General features: G+C 40.2%; 1 long non-coding RNA gene across 7 annotated transcripts in view; it reads left to right on the top strand.

Annotated features, from left to right (window-relative positions):
* Positions 1-5,523: 5,523 nt before the first annotated feature.
* Positions 5,524-18,273, top strand: part of LOC104910403 (uncharacterized) — a 46,610-nt gene continuing 33,860 nt past the window's right edge. For 4 of the 7 annotated variants that reach the window (XR_014883059.1, XR_014883052.1, XR_014883061.1 and 1 more), the window contains exons 1-2: positions 5,526-5,650; positions 8,984-9,101. This is a non-coding gene — a long non-coding RNA (uncharacterized LOC104910403). Of the gene's footprint in view, positions 5,665-8,983; positions 9,102-18,273 lie in introns of all 7 variants that reach the window. The other 3 variants (XR_014883057.1, XR_014883058.1, XR_014883055.1) reach the window with 2 other exon arrangements.

Raw genomic sequence — 18,273 nt, 5'->3', positions numbered from 1 at the left:
CAGAAATATTTACCAAAGTTGAGTTGTTTGGACTGCTCATACCTCCTGCACAGGTTGATGTAATATTAGTATGATAACTACTTTATAGGGAGTTTGTGTCCTGATACACAGACTTCTGCAGGATGCTTTTTATTCATTTTCTGGCTACAACCTTTTTTTCAGGATCACTTAAATAAAGAGGTTTTCTGCAGCTAAGAACATCAGAGGGAATCAGTGTTCTCAACGGAAAAGAGACACTATCCAGACTAATTGTATGAAGTTAGGAGCACTAAGATTGAGGGATCTATGTAAAAGAATTTGTCACATAAAGCAAAACTATTTAATATGCATACACAGGTTGGATCCCTAGATAGAACATGTATTTCAGTCAACCTAAATGCTGGCAAAAATACTCATCTTGATGATGTATCTTGTGCAGCACTCATACTTAATTTCAAATAGTTTTAATCTGTATTTTTATTTCTAGAAAGGAACTTTCACGTAGTGCTTTTACTACTGCTTTCAATCAAGTTCTGTAACTGTGATAACAATTTTGGTCATACGTATCAGGCAAATGTAACCTGAGAGTTGTTAATTTTGAGTATAATTTCTTCTCAAAATTTGGTTTTCTTGTTAATGTTAAATCAAAGAATCATTGAGTGGTTTTGGTTGGAAGGGGCCTTTAAGATCAGATAGTTCCAATCCCCTGCTATATGCAGGGACACTTCCCTCTAGACTAGGTTGCTCAGAGTCCCATCCAGCCTGGCTTTGAATGCTTCCAGGGAGGGGTTTGATTGTTGTATGCAATATATGGAATCTCAGAGCTCTCACGGGGACTAGATGAGTTTTCAGTTCTCCAAGTATACAGTGGTAGTGTGATGTCTGGGCTCTGGCACCACTGCAATATCATTCTGAACAGATGTTTGGAGTATATTTAGGCCAGCTTGGGTGTCAATTCGTGCTGTAATTTAAATTCTACAAAAGGGTTATTTTACAGGGCGTGGAAGCCAGATGTCTAAATCCCACTGACTTTCAGAAAAAGTTGTGAACATAACTTCCCTTTGTATTTTTTCACAAAAGCAAGTGTGGAGTTCATGTAGTTTTGCTTTCTTCCCCCCTTGCTCATACAATCTCTTTCTGGTGTTAATCAGAACTATTGTTCTCATCTGGGCTGGTCCTGCGGAGTGGCGAGTTGTTAATCAAACAGTGCATGCCATCTGCTTGAAGCCATGTACAGTATGCTAGGGTAATCAAGGATAAGTGCTCTGTAGTATGCTCTGGTTTCCTGTTATCCTCTCTATTTTGTGAAATGACAGCTTCCCAAGCTTGTTTAAATAGACAGAATTGAAAAAGGAAAATACTTGTTTTGATGGCTGAGTGTCAGGGGTGTACATACCATGGCTTGTTTTCCTTTCCCTGGGCATGATGAAACAGCACCTGATAGCCACCTTATTTTGCTTGGCTGTGCTCTTTAGTTTCCCATTTTTTCTTACATGCATGCAAAACTATATAAAATAATGTAAGCCAGATAGTATTTGGGAGGTTCTCATTTAAAACAAGACTACACTGGCACACAAATTTGCACCATACAGTCGAAAATATGAGGTACAACTACTGTAGCTGTTTTGACACAAAGTTCTACAGGAAATAATTCTCTGACTGAGTTTTCATTGAGGTGCACAACTCTTTTGAGATTCCTTTTCTTTTCAGCATTTGTTTTACTCCTGTTGCTTATGCTGAACCAGTCTTCAGCTCAACGCAGAAGCAGCACGATCAGCACATGTGAGGAACAGGCGAACATCTGCAGGAGGGACAGGGCCTTCCTCAGGTGGCTTAATGTGGGCCTGATGTGTTGTAGGGCTGTGGGGTCAAGGCTGCAATACCCATATTGGTGTTGCTGTGTCAGGCTTTCTTATCCATTTGGTACTTCAACTGTTCTTCTGTGTATTCCATTAGCATCACTGCTTACTGCTCCCAGCTCCCATTCTTGTTGTTGCACTGCTCTTTCAACTGTGCTGTCTGGCCCGTTGGGGCAATTGTAGGCCGAACAGGGCTGGGAATGGATCCATCTACAAAGAACCACTTATTTTGCTGGGTTGTTTTACAGGTAGATCAGCTCTCTGATCAGATTCATTGCATGCCTGTTCAAGCAGCTTGGCTGGCAGAGCAGAGAGAGAGGTAAAATGGAGAAGTTGTTAAAACCAGCTGGAACAGCACCGCTCCAGAGCCAAAGCCCATCTGTTATTACTCAGCCATGAAGTGCTTGGACCAAATACATCCCTTTCTGTCCTTTTGCCTGGATCATTCAGTCTTCCATAATGTTGAATGAGGAAGAGATCCTTGTTTATGTTTGTAAGAGTGCCATCAAATTTCATTTACTCCTCCAAAGAACCTCGAGGACTTTTTACAGTCCCCTTCAATGAATAGTTAAGTCATGCACAAGAAATTCAAACCAGACTCCTGAATTTGCTGTTATCCAGCACACAAGGATTAATCAGGGTTATAGGCAGAAGAACTATTAGATGACATGGATGTGGATGCATGATCTGGATTTTGTGGCAAGTGATATCTTGCTGAATGTTCATACCCTCTGTTATTCTTTCTCTCTTGCTGTTTTCACAGCAGGCAGAACTGAAGTCAATTCAGTAATGCTTTTTGGCACAGGAAAATATTTAAAGTTGCAGTATTGCTCTCCCCCTGACCCATAGACATCACTTGAATTGAAGAGGTTGTAGATTGAGATTACATTCTAACATCAGAAATCTGTCTAATCATTCATCTCTGTGGTGAGGTGTTTAAGGATGTGATTATTATTCAAAACTTAAGAAACAGAGTTATGGTAAGAGGAGATAATAAAAAATGCATTTCAGTAGTTTACAATAAATAGAATATTATGAAATGATAATATACTAACATATTGTACTTGACATAAAAACCTTGGATTTTTTTGTACGTCAATTTTTAGACAAATTTATGTTTGATTGACTAAGAAAAACCATCTCCACAGGTAACACTGCTTGCCCTCTGCTTATTGCTTGACAATTAAATGAGATTTTCATACATTATTTTTTGAAGAGCTGGTCATAAATGGCTTCATAAGGACACGTTTTTAACACTAGATAACTTTTCAGTTGCATCCACTACATCCGTTTATACTGCTATTGCATGCGCAGGTGTTTTGTACTTGAGGTAGAGGCTGACATTTGAGCGGTGAGGGTCCCATGCTGTGAAATTCCCCATATGATGCATTGGCTTCTCAGAAACAAGCTGGTGAGCTAAAAAGGGAGATAACTGGTTCATACACAAACTAGCAGATATAATTTCACTCCTGTTAATCTGGAAGTGGCTCCTTATGTTTATAATACATTGTTTTTTAAGGAAAGTGGACTTTTTTAAGTGGACTTTTCGTTTTTAAGTGATTCCAACTATTGCAGGTCTCTCAGGAGCCTGTGTCAGAAGGCAGCTTTAAGAAAAATGGTGGTTGCCTAGGATTATCCATACTGTTGAGGATGAACTTGCTACTGTTATGGGGCTCTTCCTGTCGTGGCAGTAGATCATTTCACGTTCAATTTGTGATTTCCTATACTTCCAGCTTTTATTTTGCAGAATTTCTGCTCAGTCTTTCCTCACTTTGGATTTGTGCAATGAATTATCCCTGAGCGTAGCACTTTGAACTTAAAATTACTGAATTAGGTATTATGTACCTTGCAGTTTTTCAAGGCCATTTTGTGTTTTGTTTGTTTCTGCTTTGAGGCTTGCAACACCTTGCAGCTTGTTTTCATTAGAAAAGGATCTGCACTACCTTGTCAGCCAACACTGGCTGTCTTGGAATGAAAATATAGGATAATACCAATACCTCTCTGTCTAACATAAGGCTATCTAACGCACTCTTACAGAGCCATAAGGAAGCTTTGAAAATTACTATTTGAATACATTTTTCAACTTGTTTTGCATTTCTCATATAAAATCCGTAACTAGATTTTCCCACATTCGATCATGGGAATATTGTGGGAGACAATATCCAAAGTCTTGTCAAAGTGACAGCTGTATCATCACTGTTGTATTTCCTACAGGTGCAAGGTAATTTTCCTTCTAGTCATCCTAAAAAATGGACTGTGCTTTTTCTTCTTCAGTCCAGTGGCTATTCACTGAAAGTAGAAGTATTGACATAAGCAGGTTTTGCTAGAATGAACAAAATGTAAGTGTTCGTTCAAAGGCATGTCTTTATTTGCTTAAAATTTTAGGAACAGGCCAATTTGTTCAGTAAATAAAATTTGCTTGTGACCTTCTGTACAACCTCTCCATGCCCTCCAAGCTGGTGGTGCTGCAAAATATAGATCTCTCCTGCAATTAAATACTTTGAGGTTTCTGAGAAGATAGCACTGGTTGTTTCCTACCAAACTGGAAGGAAGTTACATCTTTAATGTATGTGTCTGGATTACAGGATGTAACCAGACAAGTCTAAGTAATTACAAATTCCCTGTTTCAGAGACATCTTGGAAGGGCTCTGGATAAAGATTTTGTTTTCAGCAGCTACCAGAATTGCATTTCTCCTGTTGTTTTGTTTTTGAATTTTAGTTTGCAGAAGTAGCTGGTTGGTGTTTCTAACTGTCAGGTACCTATGTGAGGAGTTTTATGTATATGCAGCTTTAAATCAAATGTATAGTCCTGTTTTGTGAACCCACTGTATTCTGCAGTACACACTGAGCCATAAAATATCAACAATAATATTTTATTCAGTAATGTGAGATGTGACTGTGGCTTCTTTCCACATGTGAGTAGGTTGATCTTTTTTTTAGCTTAGTGGAAACAGTAAATGACATGGTGGAAGACAATCCACTGGAAACATGCAAAGTCCATTCATGGTGACAAGCTGTGTCATTTCCTACCTCAGCACAGATAGACTGTCTTGCCCACCTTACTTCCTTCTATCTTTTTTTTAAACACCACTTCAGACCCTTATGGTAAGAAATTCATTGGTGGTTCTTCTTGACCTCACGTCTTCATGGGTTCAAAGACATGTAAAACATTTTCATTTGCAGTATGTTGAAGGCATTAGGCTCTTGTATTTCTCTCCCGGTAAAAGTCCTTTGCCTGGAAGCCTTGACTTGGTACTGCAGCAGCACAGCATTGCGGAATTGCTGTTACAAAGCCCAGGAAGATCTGTTTCACTGGGCAGTCCTGATTTCTACACAGCTTGTTTGGCAGTAAAATTAGAGGTTGTTTAAGGCTTTTGCTCTGTTGGTGAAGCACACTGATATATCTGTTGCAACATTCCCTTAGACTAAAGTTATTTTTCAGAACTATGGTCAACAATAAAAATGATCAAAAGTCTCAAAAGCACAGTCTGTGATAAAAGACTGAGAGGACCGGGTTTGTTCAGCTTGAAGAGGTTGAAGAGAGGTATGATAACAGTCTTCAAATACAAGAAAGGTCACTGCAAATAGGAAGGGGTGAAGCCTTTGCTTGTATTATACTTCTTGGCTTTTGAACCCAGCCCAGCAAGATTACCAGATCTAAGGTTAGTGTAATAACAGTACAAGTCATGAAGCTGTGAAGTCGTTGGTACTGTTGTCAGTCCCTAAGCCTGCAGAGCAGTTGTTTTTTTGCTGGCTGAAACTGAAATCTCATCTGCAGACCATTGTTTCTAAGTGAGTGGCTGCAGGAACCGGTAGGTGCTACCTGGTAGGTCTCTGAAGGCAGGTTCTGCTCTTACCGTTTATTTGTCTTTTCCTCTCATCACTCTCCTCTCTCACTTTGTTTTTGGAAACAGCTAGCATTAGTTGCAGCTGAGGTTTTTAATTTCATGGTCAGTTGTCCACTAGAATTTGGGCTGGGCTGTTTTGTCACAGTGAAAACTGAGAGGAGAAAGCAGTGTAGGAAACTACTGTGTCAGTGCCCGTAAGGAATAGGTGTGGATATAGTTGACAGTTACCAGCTTGTACTAGAACTCAGTTTTGATGTGGTTCTGCATGGAGAGATTGCAAAACTGCCCATGTTTTAAACAGCTGATCGGTAGTAATCTTTTCTTTATTGCTAAAATAAAGAGTGACACAACAGAGGGGGACTGATAACCTCTGCTCTTGTGCACAGATGGGGAAAATCTCCCTGTTGAAAGCTGCACACTCATATTTATTTTTCCCCAGGTTCCAGGAGGCAGAGGTGCTGCCCCTCTTAAAGCCTTTTGGCCCTCATTCACTGTGCCCTGACAGTTCTTATTCTGGTGAAAAATTTGGAGAGAGCAGACTAACTGTAGAGTCCCAGAGGACTCACACGCTGGCTCCCTGTTTGCTGTTGTATCTTCTCACTAACCCTGAGGGCTCCCAGAGCTCAGCAGCAACAATGTGTTTGGAGCTAACAGAATGGATTTTTATTTTTTTATTTTTAAACTCAAATATTTTGAAAAAGATGTTTAGAGCCCTGAGAGAGCTTGAGCAAATTTTGTTCTTCCTCCCAGTGTTCTTTTCCAAAGTGACCCCTCTCTGAAACTGGTGCTCACCGTCAGCTTGCTCACATATTTCCCTCAGTTGGGCTGCAGATTGATCAGTCATTTGGTAGGTGTCTGGAAGTATGCTCTGGTTTCAGATCAGCAGGGTTTAGGACAGGAGAAACATACCATCATTTGATGGTATAATTACAGAAACAAGCAGCCTGCTGGTTTTTAAAAGCCCAGATCATTTCCTTGCAGTGGAAGAGTAAGTTGCAATTATATTGTAAATATGATTGGCCATTTTTGATGTTCAGACACATGCTGTAGAGTCAGGTATGGCTTCACAGTGAGCTTAAGACCACGTTGCTATTGAAAACAGGGTCATGCCATGAAGATGTATGGATGAGCCTTACTTTGGATCATCCACTTGTTACAAATGAGACCCTGGCTGCACAAGTACTATGGCTGATGTGAAGGCAGAGCAGGGAGGGCAGGGCTGTGTGGGGCATATAGAGCACAGCACAGCATCGTGGCTGGCTGTGAAACCTCAGGCTCACAGCCTGGCTTGGGTCAGGCAGCAGCTCTGTACCAGCACTGAGTGCTTTGTCCACTTATCTGCCCTGCAATGGCTGTTTGTCCCGTTTGCCCAGCACATTGAGAGCTGCTTCTTTCCTAAGATCATGAAAACTTTTCCATTTCATAATTTCAAATTCTCATTGCATAGGCTAGATCAATGAATGCCTTTTCTGTCTCTCTTCTCTTTGCTTTTGGACTGACTTCTCTATCAGCCACGAAGCATTGCACCCACTTTGCCCTTGCTAATTCTTGGTGCTTTGACATGCCAGGTTGATAGAAGAGCTCTCCTGAATGGTCTCTATCAGCATATTAGGAAATTTTCCCCTTCTTTCTAGATTTTAGAGAGATTGTAACAACAACAACAACAACAACAACAACAACAACAAAGAAAAAAAGAAAGAAAAAAAGAGTGGCGGGGTCATTCTCTCTGGCTTCATGCAAATTCTGTCTCCTTGTGGAAGCTGTTATAGCTGACTTGACTGGGTTAGCTGATCATCTTTGCTGACAGGAATCAAATTAATTACAAGTGACCTTGAGAGATAAGGTTCCATAGGTGTCTGCTGTCAGAGTGGAAGATCACATTAAGAAATCATCAAATTAAGTGGAGTGAACATGAGAGGTGGTTTATTTGTTTGTGGGTTGCTACTTTGATCCATTGTATTCTCGCTGTGTACACAATTACAGCAAAACAGTGGCTGTATGGCTATTGCTACAAAGGGCATCTAAATTCAATGGCCATGTAAACTGGCTAAGCCAGACTCCAACGAAGCCACCCCTGTGGTTCCCTGTCCCTAGGCACTGGCATGTGCCCTCATGTTTGTACATGCAATAAGAGGGGGAAACATCCTTCAAGAACTAACTTGAGCAAAACAAAGGCAAAATCTATTTTTCAGCTGGGCAAATTCCCCATTCCTGTCCAATGTAATGCTATGAAAAAACATCTTTCTGTGCCAAAAGGAAATGGAGACATGGGATGGGAAAAAGCAGGTGAACCCATGATATCAGGGACAACTTCTCTGGGAGACAGAGCCAGCTAATGTTTAAATAAAATGTTTATTGAGCATGAAGTAGGGCATTTGATGGCAGGGCTGTTCGAGCATTTTCTAGGCACCAGAAAGTCCCATCTTTCTGATAGTTTGAAGTCTCCCAATCTGCCATTTGTGGAGCTGAGGGGTGATCCAGCTGGAATAAAAAGCTGGATTTAGGCAGGGACTGGGGATGCAGTCAGTCCAAAACCTATTCACTCTAGGACCTCACAAACATGCACTGTCATGAAGCAGAGAACAGGATTAAAGTGCTGGTGGGGGAATTTTTTAAGCTGCCATTGCCATGACAGATCAGCAAACTAAGGGACAAATACATTTGCTCACATGGGAAGATTATTATTGATGGAAATACTCCATGCTTGGTCTTTTTTTTTTAAACAACAACAACAACAATCAGCTTAAAACTGTATCTTGAAATAATTTATTTTTTTTCAATGTGAAAGGTAAAGTGTTTATTCATGTATGCTGAGAGTCTGTTTCATAGCTCACATTTTTAGTCACTGAGCTTCTCTTTACTTTTTTTATAATTTTCTTTTATAGCTGCTTTGTTTCTTCTGACTCTCTTTACTATGGCATAGATGAGTCTTCTATTTTTTTCCACTTTGTTTCATTCACTGAAACGTATGACCTGTTATGTTTTGGAGTATTTTTACGTCTTTCATCCATGGACTAGAATGATTGAATTCTGTTAATCTTATGAGGTTTAAAAAAAACCAAGAAAATGCAAAAAAGGCTATGACTTGGAAGTGAGGTTTATGCTCTAATATTTTTTTCTCCCCTTTCACATGTAAAATTCTCTTTGCTAGAGATGGACTTATCTTATAATGAAGAGAGTAGACTGAAATGGAGATAAGAGAAAAGAGCAGTTCCCTAATTAGTGTTCTGAGTACTTCTCTGGCGTAGATATTCTGTGTTTTCTTTTTCAAGTGAATGAGCTATCTTTGTTTTCCAGGAGGCGTGATGGTTTGTAATGACTTGCCATATGACCTATCGCCTTGCAGTGCTAGAAAAGGAAGTAAAGCTGAGAATTCCTGGTCCCCAGCCCTTGATTTAAACTTCTCTATCTTCAGGTATGTTTCTGGGCTCTGTACTGGAGTTACACTGCTTACCTGTCAGTGCAGTTGGCTAAAACGACAGACCTTTAATGGTAGAAACATGGGGGACGTTTACATATCAGCAGGATACTTGTGCACGGATCAGCGTGCTTACATTTGCTACTCACAAAGTCATTTTTCTTTTGACATCCCATGTGAGGGATTGATTTACACAAATAACATAATTCTAGTCAGCTGAGCAGTTTCTTCTAATGGTGCAGAAGCCAAAATTGTCATAATTTAATGTGGATCCATCGTGTAACACACTCTTACCTATCATGAGACCTATTGTGCAAAATAGATATCTGGTGTAACTGTATACCAGCCTGAGCTGCACACAGCTGGTGTCATACTGAAGTCATCCATTATTTTCAGAAAGTTTTTCTCGTCTGGTCTCCCTAGCTTCTCAAAAATAGGTTTATATTAATAACTTTATGGTAGGCATTTTATGTTTAAATATGTTCCTACTATATTGGGATTTTAGTCCATCCAATAAACGTCCTCTGTGATAAACAATAGAATACAGCACTCACTAAATTTAGAGGGGAGATTCTTAGTCTTAAGTTATTTGCCAAACCCTCATTCATTTTGGCAGTGTCAGCTGGCTTTTAAGTAGTAAATGAATTGCTGAGTATGTCTAAAGAAGAGCCTGTCAGATGGTTGGTATCTGAATTTGATAGCTTCATCAAGAAAGAGATTCCAGCACAAATGAAGGAAGTCTTTCTTCTTTCTCAGTCTCCATAATTGAAACTGAAGCAGCTACAAATTACATCTTTCCTCTGGTGGGAGCCACTCGTGGATAACCATTTGTTACGCTGTGGTGCTCTCTCTGCTATTGATGGTTTTCCATGCTCACTTACTCAGACTTCCTGTGTTGCTGATTTTAATTCCTTATGGAAGTACAATGGCATAAGGAGTCATCTGTTCTGGTGTGGTGAGAAATCTAATGAATGGATTATGACAAAGTTTTATTTTTATAGGAACCAGGGAAGCTATGAAATTAGCAATTGATTGCCTCACTTTTCAATTAGTCTGAACACTTTGACAGAAATATCACTGCTCCGCTTCTCTGCCTTGCTAATGAGGGAAGACTTAGCTACTGGGAAAGATTCAAGCATCATGTTCTTTCTTTGTTATGTGCTAATTCTGTATTTAATCTGGGTTTTACCCTTCTACATGGGATGCATTGCTCCACCTAAAGCAACTAGAGCCACTCATGAAAGCACTGTTACAAGCTACCTTGGGGTGGTTTTCTATTAGTTGTGAGTGCCAGGTGGATATGGTGAGTGTACTCACATAAGGGATAATCAGTCTTTTAACACCTTCCCAGAGAGGTCTTCTGATACTTATTCCTATGTGCTGCTTACCTGTGCAGATTTTCTCTTTGCATAATTGGCCAAAAATGGGAGATGTAAAAGCTTTGGTTAGCATCTGTTATCCCAACCTGCCTATAATCTTTTAATTTTCATTCTTCCCTACATTTTAAGCATCCCTTAGAAACCCAGAAGTCTGCATACCTGTTGCTTGACTGCAGGAACACATCAGGTGCCCAGTGTTAGTCTGAGCTGCAGAGAGCAAAAAGAGTGGAAAGATGCAGACAACCGTCTTATTCCTATTTAGGAAAACAGTTTGAAATGTAAAGAATATTCTTTGTCTTGTAAGCTCACCTTGTTCATTTCTCCTTTCTTCTTCCTCTGCTCTGATCCTACTGTTCAAAGAGTTTATTTCAGATACAAGGTGGCAGAAAAGATAAGTGGTTGTTAATTGTTGGGTTGGTTTTCCATATGACCACAGTTGGGTCTATAGGTTGGTAGAGTGACTCTCCCAGGGGTTTAAACAATACTCTCTTCTATTTGTTTCTGGGATCCCTTTTTCATTTGCGTACTTCAAATATCTGGTAAATGGAGGAAAAAAAGAGGAAATTAGCACTTCTCAGCAAGTGAATTACTTGTGGCGTATTTTTTTTGAAAATGAAAGCATTTATATACAGACTTAAAACACTGTTCACTTCTTGATCAAATCTAAATGGCCATGTGATTGCATGCTGTCCCTTCCTGCTTGACTGTCTTGCTTATTTAGACAATATGTAGATAGTTTATCTCACACCAGAGTATTGCAAAGCTGATACTAGTTTCTTTGCGTAGAGAAAAAAGAGAATTTTTCACCTGCTAAGGATCCTAGGCAGTAATTCTTGTGTAAGATAAACATCTTGTCTGCTTCTGCGGTTTGCAGTCCTTACCGGCCACTCAATTAATTGATCTCCTTCAATGTAAGGCAGAGAAACATTTCCATGATACCAATGGAAGATGTCACCTCGTACACTTCTTTCTTCTGCTGTAATCTGTAAGAGGGCTCACAGGATAGCACATCTGTTGTAAAAGCCACCGCTATGTGAAAAAGCTAGTTTTTTTCATTTCTCTCTCTCTTTCTCTTTCTACTCTTCCTCCCACCATGAGCTGCACAGTTCTTGCTTGGCACTTATCTTAATCTTGGTCACTTCAGTTCTCTGAGCTCATGAAAAACTGCTGCAGCTCAAGAAAGTGGATATTCTGAGTATCTAGTGAGTCAGATCAGCTTGGTTATGCTGCCGAGCCATGCAAGGTATGGAGCAGCAAGACACAGAAAGGAATGGCGGAGGCAGCCCACCCATTTTAGCAGCATGCTGTTAGATCAAGCCAGCTGCAGTGTGAAACCTTACCTGCAAGAGACACTGTGCTGAAAGCCTGCTGAAATCTGGAAAAGGCACAACAAAACTGCCACTGGTCTCTTCAGTCTTCTAGTATGTAACTGGCCTATTCATCTCCTCTTGCTCAACAACTGTTCTGAATAAGTTAAAATTATCTCCCATTTTCTTTCCTGGGAATAGGTCCCTCTATGAAAAATTCTCAGCAGACAGAAGATTGATAATAGAATGTACAAACAGAAGCCAATGAACCTCAGAAAGAATAAAGATGGGAGTAACGTGTCTTCTAATCCCTAGGAGTGGGTTCTTTATTATATTTCATCTACCTTGACTAAATTAGGGCAGCTACTGTTTTTAGCATCAAAGATTTTAAGTGCACATGGAAAAGTACTGTTTATTTTTGTAAGAAGGATATAAGGATTGTATCTACATACAAAGCAACAACCCCAGTTCACCCTATTGAAGCTCAAGTGTGCCACTTCATCCTCCTTTCCTGGCACTATGAGAGTGGTAGAGAAATTGTATTCCTTGTTATCAGCTATGTTGCCTGCTGTGGCTACAAACAGCCTCAGGCTGGGCATGAAAGTATGCTGACACTGGGAGTGGGACCTCACTGTAACAGGGTAAGTTAACACACATGGGTAAGCTTGATTAATTACTTCTGGCAAAATATTATACAAGAAAGTTTTTGCTTTGCACTTCACGCACTGTGCAGCATGGGTGTTGTTTCTCTGCCTGACAAGTGATGCTAGGAGGATGAGTCCATCAGTATTTGTGTAGTAGTCTTAATACAGTTGTTGCATCTTGAACTGACTCACTCCTGAGGGTGAGCCACTAAAGGGATGCATTTGGGCACAATCATCTTTCCATACAGCAGTAATTCCTCCAAACAGCATCTGGATGAAGTGGTATGTTATTTGAAGGTGTTTGTACTGTCTCTGCCACACTGCTGATATCCTTGCCATTTCTGTGAATAAACAGACTTCAGAATATTTCTATATCAAAACAGAACATGCTCATTTAACAGTTAAAAAAACCTGCATTTTACAGTCTTGTACAGCACAAGTCATCTATTGGTGTGATGCCTGTGGTAAATATTGTTTTAGGTTCATTTTAACTACTAGCATTTCTCCTCTGGTAAATTCTCAGCAGACAGGGATTAGGATGTGGTACTTAGCTGAAGCTGTCCTGCTGACAGATTGCAGTGACCTTGCTGTGACTTCTGTTCTGATCTCACTGGCACTGCTGGAATTTGACACACTAGAACATGAGATACTGGCTCCATTATGCTACTAATTGGTATCCAGAGCATTGTGTTCCTGACTCCTTCACCATCTGATGTAGGTGGCAGATAGTTCTAATTTATCTTTGCCATGTGATTTAGAAGGCTCAAGTCTCTATTGCCAACCAGTTGATACATTTATCCTTGCATGTGGCTGTCTTTATCATATGCAGGTATACAGGTTAACACAGGCTTTTGTTGTAAGCACGATTGGTCACCTTATCTTCTTATTTCTGGGTGCTCTTCTGTAATGGAAGGAAATTTTTTGATCACTCAGCATGGATAAATGACTCTAAATAATTTTCATATGCAGCATTAGAGGTAAATCTTCAAATATTTTATTTTTCAAACATGCAGTTATATCTTTTATTTCTGTAAGGATATATAATCTTTGGAATGCACAGATTGGCTTTAATTTTTGTCTAGTGGCAGTCTGAAAAGTAACAGTAAGAAAATTCATGTTCTTAACCAAAGTATTTCAGAGTTGAAATGCTCTGTATGACAGTATTTGTCTCTATAGTGATTTATTTTGGTCCAATAATCACAAAGCTAGACAAACAGATGAACAGCATGAACCAGAGTACAGCTGCATGTGGGATGATGTCTGTAGCACTTTTCCATAGACAAAAACAGAAGTCAATACTTTTTCAAAGTCCAGTTTTGTCAGTTCTACATGTTGGAATTTCATGGTGTTAATTTAATCACTAGGAAAGCTTATTACTCTGAACAATCTGACTTGCAAATGCCTTGATATCAAGAAGGAACAAATCTGACTCGAAGAGAGCACAGAGAGTAGCAGTAAGCAGCAAATTTCCTGACACAGTTAACAGAAAAATAACTTGTGGATTTATTACTGCAGCTTTGCCAGCTGAAAGTAATATAGTCATTTATTTCTGGCAGTGATTATACACTGATGGCTAAATCCACAGGGGGGACTTCAGCACTATCAGAGTGGTGCTTACCTGGTAGAGTCCTGGCTGCCAGAGTGGAATTTACAGCCTGTTGCTTGGCCCCAGGCTCTGGCGTAATACATGGAAAGGCACACAAAGGTGTCTCAGATTAAGATGCAAAGAGGTCTGCAGCTACCTAAAGCATCAGACATGAAGTGGTGAATTGCACAACGGTGAAACCAAAGTTCTTTCTCCTTCACAGGAATGTGCCTAGACCAGATGAGAATGTGTATCCTCTTTGTAGATGCCTCAGTTCCCTTTAAAAATGGTAAATAGTCACTGGTGTCTAAAAGTCAGAACACAAGATGTGGGTAACTGGAGAAAACTCCCTACATGAGAGACTTTTTCTCATCCTTGATTCAAGCACTGTTCCTGCATTTCACACTAATCTTCCCACAGCACTCTGTCACTCCATCTGAAGAGTCCTGTGTGGACACCAGAATTTCAAAATCTTAGAAACAGGGTCAGGGCAACTGATAGGAAAACTTGCAAGGCAAACCACAGAGCAATTGTAAACATAGATAGGAATGCAACTGACGTTGCAACTGTGCCATATTTCTCCTTTCTCTGAACGAGGAAGGATTGGCAAGCTACAGAGGAAAACTTTTCTGATAAATTAACAAGGTGAATTAATGACTCATAAACTGATCTAATGAGACTGTTACAGAATGGAGCTCAAGCAGGAGTGTTCAGAAAGAGTCTAATGCACAGGACATGTTCAGAACACAAGCTCTTTCTTTTCTACTTTCATCTCCATGATTATTTTTCAGTGGCCTACAAACACTGATGGAATTGAACAAGCAGACACTTTATTAGGAATCACTGAAGATCCATTTCCCAGTTTTATCGATTGTGTTTTTGAGTACAGGTGGGCACAAAGTCAGATATATTTCTTCAATAAAGTTGTGAAAGAGATGGGCTGGTAAAAATCATCTCTTTTTCTTAACCTTAGTCAGAGGACATAAATTGGAGACAAGATCCCATAGCAAATGTTAACCATCTGCTGAGTATAGCTGTTACAGCTCAGTGCATTTTTGTAATGATGATACAGCTGAATTTAAGGTTTATGTAACTATGATGAATAGTGATAGACAAGTACCTGATTGTTTTGGGATGTAAGAAAGGACTGTATATGCAGTTTACTTACTTGTTTTTCCTAGATATTCGTATTTCATGTTATGGTTGAAGAGTATGTTGGTCGTTAAGCTAACTTTCTTGAAGGAACACCAAGTTGCTTAACAAATTTTTGTCTGTAACCTAAGCTTAGGTTTTTATGGTCCCCTTTCCCTTAGTGTTCAAGCTGCTCCTGATTTCTCCTCACAGCTTCTTTGGCATTTCTCCCATCATCATAATTGTTTGTAATTTAGAGCAAAACTGTTCTTTTACGTAAGGAAGAATCTTGATCAAGAGGCTGTTCTCATTACAAATTGGAGATGTTCTTTATGAGGTGTCTTGCTTCTGGACATTCCTTCCCCTGAACATCACAGAACTATCCTGTCACTCAGCTAGCACAGAAGTAATGAACCAGATTGAGGAACTAATCCCTGTTAAAAAATGACTTTTGTTTTTAATTGGCATTGGCTCCTTGGTGGAAGTCACAGCAGGGCCTCAGAAGTCGTGGTGCATGCATGGCATTTCACAGGGTGGCTGTGAAGGCTCTGCTCTGCCAATGGGAGTGAAAGGTGAAGCACTGGCATGGCATGTTCCTGCCAAAAATTTGTTACTGTGGAGCAAATTTTTGTGGTGTCACATTTCCCATCTTGCTTAAAAAGAGCAGACCCACTTTTCTACCTTGGTAGTGTCTCCTTGGCTTCTCTTAAAGAGTCCTGATCCCCGCATAGCTATTTAGGCAATGTTTTTATTTTTTTCAGTAAGGCTGCTGTGGGAGCTTTCTAGGTTCACCTCGTGAGCATACAGATTGTTTTATTCCACTATTGAATACTTAGGTCTTGAAAGCGCACTGATTATTTTCTACTTCCTATCTTCAGTTGTTGCTGAAGCAGTCGTTTTTATTGAATTGCTGAAGCATTGCATGGTCAAAGGTTGGGGAAGCTATAAAACTACAGGTAGCTAAAAATTCTCCAACATAAATACATGTTTGAAGTATGATAGCCTATCATCAATAGCTTTGCAAGTGGAATGACATACTCTGTTAATCATTGTGCATAGTCTGCTCTGAAGAGTTCAGATATTGTCACTAAGGAGTGGTCCAGTCCACCCCTTATTAGGGTGATGAAACTGCCCTACTTCAGAGGGCTGAGGCCAAACCCTCAAGGTACAACCAGTCAGCCTGCATTTCTGGGGTGTGGGCCCTTCCCTGCACCCTTGAGAGGAAAGCAAACCAAAGGTGGTGCTTGTAGAAAAGCAGAAGTTGCTCCACCAAGTGTCAGTTTCCACAGGCCAAATTGTAAGCCTGTAATACAGGGGAAGACCTTCTTCTGTGAAGCATGAATTCTCCCAGGCCTTGGTGCTGAGACCAGTTACCAAGGCACTCCCAGGTCAGCCACCTCTGCAGACCTGAGCCAGGTGATGGATGGACACAGGACCATTTTTCTGTTGAATGCAAGCTTGTTTGGATATTGGCGTCGCTTGTTCATTCAGGCTTGATGGTGGCTATGCAAAGATGAGTATAAAAACTTCAAGTGTAAAATTAATCCATAAAATATGTTTTATTGCATTTGAACCAGTGGAGTGAATTTGCCTAATGTCCAGTGGCTCTTTTGCATCCATTCTCTGTTGCCTTTGAGGAGAATTTACCATATTGTTGAAGATTTGTAGACCAGAAAGAGTGGACCGGGTGAATTCAGGGCAAGGAGTACTGAGGGCAGTTCTCTGGTAGGAGGAAAGGAGTTATTTTTGGAGCTGATAATGAAGAAGTTTAATTAAAACTATGCTGTGAGAGAAGCTAGAGAAGAGGGGATCTCTCTAGATTGAGAAAAGCAGCTGTGAGAAAGCCTCAGTATGGATGAAAAAAAGCAGAAGGTGGGTCTGTCTTTATTACAGAGTGAAGAGAGCACTTCACTGGTGCTGAGCAGATCTGTCCCAGAGTGACCCCTCCAAGGCATCCTGCTTAAAACATCCCACTTCACCACTTATCAGGTTGGGCAATGCAGCTCGTGCTGTTAGTGGAGAGAAGAGATGCGTACACCAGTGTGTACAAACACAGGCAAGACCACATCACTGCTTGGGAAACTTAATATCTAAGAGTCTAGACAGACATGATCTATACTTTGAAGGTTCAAATTTGAAGCATTACTAACAAAAAGCATTTAATTATCATCTTGGAGCCTGGCTCTCACCCAGCACTGTCTGGTATCAACAGCTATCTGTTGTCAGCCGTTCTCTGCTCTCTCAAAATAGATGGAGATAAAGGCCTTATATGCAAAGGGCATAAAAAGGTAATTTTTTTTTTTTTTTTCAGCAAAAAATCAGTAGATATGGGGACCTTTTCTTGCAGCTCTGAATCTGAACAGTAATGCTATAGTTAGAGGGACTCCAGACAGGGCTAAGGGTTGACTACTGCAATGACAGTGGCAAAGGTGTGGCTTAAACTGCAGACAGAGGAGCAGAGAGTGAGGCATGTTACCTCTGCAGGAAGACATTAAACGTTTACTCATGGCTTAAAGATTCACAGATATGTTTATCTAGAAAAGGAAGGTGAATTAAAAAATAAAATCAGGAATAACTGTAAGTAGATCGAGAATCACACAAAGTGACTCTGCTTGGAAAATGTTGCAATTCCCACTAAAGTGACTAAGGACTTGCTGGCCCCTCCTGCTTGACAGGTGAATACTCTTAGGAGCCCTGATTTGGCCAGCTCCTTTGCTGGGTAAGCAAGGAGCGACTTGGCTGAGGAACTATTATTAATACTCTGTTTATAACCTTGAAAAGGTCTCCACGGCAACAGAGACTGCTGAATAGAGCTGTCCATGACATTTTGACAGGAGAAGTTTTCCACTAGAAAATGCTGTTTTAATGAAAAAGTGTTGGGGAGAATGATCCTGTGTTGACAGTACTTTGGTGTGAAAAAAAAATAGGGGAAATCTGAAAAATGTCTTGAAGAATTTTTGTCATTTTTAAGCCCACTACCTTTCCTCTTGGGACCTTTCACATGAGGGAACAAGACTACCGTCTCTTCCTTTTTGGGAATAGTGGTTAAATTCCCAGTTAATCTCCTCTTTTTGCTTCCTTATTGTTGATGCTCTTCTGAGAAAGCTCTAAACAAAACAGGAC

Source organism: Meleagris gallopavo, chromosome 1 (genome assembly GCF_905368555.1).
Source record: "Meleagris gallopavo chromosome 1, MGAL_WU_HG_1.1, whole genome shotgun sequence".
Taxonomy (NCBI): domain Eukaryota; kingdom Metazoa; phylum Chordata; class Aves; order Galliformes; family Phasianidae; genus Meleagris; species Meleagris gallopavo.
Note: the sequence above shows the minus strand (reverse complement) of the source record. Positions and strands in the feature narration are given on the sequence as shown.